This window comes from Lathyrus oleraceus, chromosome 2, assembly GCF_024323335.1.
Source record: "Lathyrus oleraceus cultivar Zhongwan6 chromosome 2, CAAS_Psat_ZW6_1.0, whole genome shotgun sequence".
Taxonomy (NCBI): domain Eukaryota; kingdom Viridiplantae; phylum Streptophyta; class Magnoliopsida; order Fabales; family Fabaceae; genus Lathyrus; species Lathyrus oleraceus.
In genome coordinates this window covers 4,780,108-4,784,942 of record NC_066580.1, presented here as the reverse complement: position 1 = coordinate 4,784,942, position 4,835 = coordinate 4,780,108, and the positions used below count along the sequence as shown (strand labels likewise).

The window sequence follows — 4,835 nt, the reverse complement described above, 5'->3', positions numbered from 1 at the left end:
AGTCTAGAGAGGTGATCTGCTACTACGTTTTCAATTCCTTTCTTATCTTTGATTTCCAGATCGAATTCTTGTAGCAACAAGATCCACCTTAGGAGTCTAGGTTTAGCATCTTTTTTTGTTAAGAGGTACTTAATGGCGGTGTGGTCAGTGTAAACGATTATTTTAGCTCCGACCAAGTAAGAACGAAATTTATCTAGTGCAAACACTACTGCTAGAAGTTCTTTCTCGGTTGTGGCGTAATTCATTTGTGCTTCATGTTCTACTTGCGTAATATATGACGTGAAGCTTTTTATCCATTCGTTGTCCTAAAACAGCGCCCACGGCGTAATCACTTGCATCACACATTATTTCGAATGGTTCATTCCAATCCGGGGTCTGCATTATGGGTGCGGAGATCAATGCTTGTTTAAGCGCTTAAAATGCTTCTAAACATTTATTGTCAAAGATGAATTCAGCATCTTTCATTAATAATCCGGTCAAAGGTTTAGTTATTTTAGAGAAATCTTTAATGAATCGTCGGTAAAAACCGGCGTGTCCTAAGAAGCTTCGTACTTCTCTCACAGTTTTCGGAGGTTGAAGGTTTTCGATTACTTCTATTTTGGCTTTGTCTACTTCAATTCCTCTATTTGATATGATGTGTCCTAAAACAATTCCTTCTTGTACCATAAAGTGACATTTTTCCCAATTAAGTACTAGGTTTACTTATACACATCGCTCTAGAACTCTTTCTAGGTTTTCAAGACATTCTTCAAAGCTTTGTCCGCATACGGAAAAATCATCCATAAATACTTCCATGATATTTTCGAGAAAATCGGCGAATATTGCCATCATGCACCTTTGGAAGGTTGCGGGAGCATTGCACAAGCCAAACGACATTCGTCGATAAGCGAAGGTACCAAAAGGACATGTGAATGTTGTCTTTTCTTGGTCATCAGGATGAATTGGTATTTGAAAGAAGCCTGAGTAACCGTCTAGATAGCAGAAATGAGAATGTTTTGCTAATCGTTCTAACATCTGGTCTATGAATGGTAAAGGGAAATGATCTTTTCGGGTTGCTTTGTTTAGTTTCCTATAGTCAATGCACATTCTCCATCCCGATTCGATTCGTTTGGATAGTTTCTCCTTTTTCATTTTCAATAACTGTTATACCTCCTTTCTTTGGTACTACGTGTACAGGACTAACCCATTTGCTATCAGATATAGGATATATGATACCTGCCTCTAATAACTTTGTTACTTCCTTCTTCACTACCTCACTCAGGATCGGGTTTAGTCTCCTCTGATGTTCCCTAGAGGTTTTACAGTCTTCTTCTAGCATGATGCGGTGCATACAAATAGAAGGACTTATTCCTTTAAGATCGGTGATGTTGTATCCTAGTGCGGTTGGATATTTTCTTAAGATATGTAGGAGTTTTTCGGTTTCGAGTTTTCCTAGGTCTGCATTAACTATCACTGGTCGTTCAAGTTCTAAGTCTAGGAATTCATATCTCAGATTTTTGGGAAGTGTTTTTAGGTCGAGGGTTGGTTTCTTAAGGCATTGCGTAGGGTTCGGTGTTATTGCTAAACATTGGTTAAGTTTGTCTTCTACACGATAGTCAGACAATTTGTCATTCTCTAACTCAGTTTCTTCTATGCATTCATCGATGATATCCATGAAGTAACATGTGTCTTCTATTGCAGGTGCTTTCAAAAATTTGGAAAGAATGAACTCAATTTTCTCTTCTCCTACTTCGAAAGTGAGTCGTCCTCGTTTTACGTCTATGATCGCACCGGCGGTTGCTAAGAATGGTCTTCCCAATATAATGGGTGTAACTTCATCTTCTCTAATGTCCATAATTATAAAATCGGTTGGAATGTAGAATTGTCCTATGCGCACGGGAACGTTTTCAAGAATTCCTACAGGATATCTAACAGAACGATCTGCTAGTTGCACAGACATTTTTGTTGGTCTTAATTCTCCCATTTCCAGTTTCTTGCATATGGATAAAGGCATAACACTGATACCGGCTCCTAAATCGCATAAGGCTTTATCTATGACAAATTTTCCTATGTGACAGGGTATAGAGAAACTACCAGGATCCTTAAGTTTTGGAGGCATATTCTGGATTATGGCGCTACATTCAGCAGTGAGTGTAACGATTTCGCTATCTTCAAGTTTCCTTTTATTAGAAAGAATTTCTTTTAAGAACTTAGCATATGAGGGCATCTGCGTAATAGCTTCTGTAAACGGAATTGTGACGTTTAATTGTTTCAGTAGGTCAACAAATTTTTTAAATTGGCCCGCATCTTTGGTTTTAATAAGCCTTTGAGGGTAAGGGATAGGTGGTTTATATGGTGGTGGAGGTACATAAGGTTCTTTCTTTTCTACGGTTTCCTTATTACTCTCTTCCTTTTCCTTAGGTTTACTTTCTTCCTCAGTTGACTTTTTAGAGTTTTGGTTTTCCATCCTTGGATCAGACGGTCCTTCTACTTCCGTTCCACTTCTTAATATGATTGCATGAGCGTGGCTTTTCGGGTTAGGTTGGGGTTGTCCAGGAAATGTACCAATTGGGGCAGCAGTAGGCGCTTGTTGTTGAGCTACTTGTGAGATTTGTGTTTCCAGCATTTTGTTATGGGTAGCCAGGGCATCTACTTTACTTGCTAGTTGTTTAATTTGTTCGCTAGTGTGTACATTCTGGTTTAAGAAGTCCTTATTGGTTTGCTGTTGAGAAACTATGAAGTTCTCCATCATGATTTCCAAGTTGGATTTCCTAGGAACGTTATTGTTAGGTGTAGATGGGATCGGCTTTTGATATCCCGGAGGTATAGCTGGGGCTTGATTGGGAGCTTGTCCTGGTGCGTATAAAGCATTATTACTCTTATATGAAAAATTAGGATGGTTCTTCCAGTTAGAGTTATAGGTATGCGAGTAGGGATTTCCTTGAGCATAATTCACTTGTTCTGCTTGGATTCCTGTTAGGAGTTGACAGTCTGCAGGAGTGTGACCTTGGATTCCACAGACTTCGCAATTTTGAGTTGCGGCAACCACGGTGGCTGGAGGTGATACATTTAAACTTTCAATTTTCTGGGCCAGAGCATCCACTTTTGCATTAACATGATCAAGGCTACTTATCTCGTACATGCCACTTTTTGTTTGAGGTTTCTCTACCATTGTTCGATCGCTTCCCCACTGATAATGATTTTGGGCCATGCTTTTGATAAGTTGATAAGCATCGGCATAAGGTTTATCCATAAGCGCACCACCTGCGGCGGCGTCTATTGTTAACCTTGTGTTGTACAAGAGACCATTATAGAAGGTATGAATTACTAACCAGTCCTCTAAACCATGGTGTGGACAAAGTCTCATCATGTCTTTGTATCTTTCCCATGCTTCGAAAAGAAACTCGTTATCTTTCTGTTTAAATCCATTTATCTGGGCTCTCAACATAGCTGTTTTGCTTGGAGGAAAATATCGGGCAAGAAAGACTTTCTTCAACTCGTTCCATGTGGTAACTGAGTTGGAAGGAAGAGACTGAAGCCATCTTCTAGCTTTATCTCTTAACGAGAAAGGAAAGAGACGAAGTTGAATTGCCTCTGAAGTGACACCATTAGCTTTAACAGTATCAGCGTATTGGACAAATACGGATAAATGAAGGTTTGGATCCTCGGTAGGATTTCCAGAGAATTGATTTTGTTGCACTGCTTGTAGCAGCGAAGGTTTAAGTTCGAAGTTGTTTGCTTCGATTGCGGGTGGAGCAATACTCGAATGCGGCTCATCTTGCGATGGAGCGGCGTAATCTCGAAGACCACGAGCTGGTTCTTCCATCTCGGGTATCGGCGAAGGAAGAACATTTTTGAGGTCGGGCACTTCGATAGGAGGGAGATTGCTTGCAGCACGATATTCCCGAATTCGTCGTAAGACTCGGAGATATAGTTCAACATCGTTGATTCGTAAGTAAAACGGCTCGCCTTGTGAGCGAGTGTGTGGCATACAAATCAACGAAAGAAAAAAAAATTGCCTTAGTCTCTACAGCGTAACAGAAGAGTTACGATATCGACTAAATAAAAGTCCCCGGCAACGGCGCCAAAAACTTGATTGCGACTTTATGAGTCGATTTGGGGTACTAACTGCAAGTGCACAGTTCTATCGCGTAGTTTTAAAAGATATCGATCCCACAGGGACTTATGAATCGATATACCGTTTTCTAAGGTTACTTCGTAAAGCTAAGGCGAATGATACTTTGATTGTTTGGGGGAAAAGTAAAACTAAAATTAGATCTAAATTAAATATCAATTAAGCGGATATCGGTATGTAGTTCGTCGTAATTAGGGAATCAAATCTTCGTTGGTTTCTTGGTTTTAAAATAAATCTTTTCAGTAGACACTATTGATTAAAAGCCTTTTCTCAAACTCTCGCTCTGTTGAATAGACCATGACTTTATATTAACGTAGCTGTCACTTATTAGTTAAGTCCAAAATCACTTTTTGAAAACAACAGAAACTATAGAAACTTTTTTTAAGAAAACACTAACCGTTTAAACACCCTCGTCTCAAACTCTCGTTCTATTGACTTAGATTATATAATTAAACTTAAATACTTAACTCTCGTCCTCACATTTAACCTTTAAAAATACTTTTTGAAAAAGATTAGAATTTAATTAACTCTAAAAATTGCTTTCGCCCTGATTTAGAATTAATGTCCAATTTACACTGTCCAGTTAAAAACTCAAACTTTCGTTCTATTGATTTTAACTTCTTTATGTCTTTTACTCTCGTACAAAAACTTTGGGATTAACCCTGTAAATTGAGACCATAAAAAGAGTGACTTTATTTTTAAATGAAATTAAGCCAACTTA

General features: G+C 38.7%; 1 non-coding gene across 1 annotated transcript; it reads left to right on the top strand.

The window, feature by feature from the left end:
• The first annotated feature begins 3,320 nt into the window (after nucleotides 1-3,320).
• On the top strand, nucleotides 3,321-3,427 carry LOC127125086 (small nucleolar RNA R71). The gene has a single exon (XR_007804547.1). It is a non-coding gene; the product is annotated as a small nucleolar RNA R71 (small nucleolar RNA).
• The last annotated feature ends 1,408 nt before the right edge of the window (nucleotides 3,428-4,835 follow it).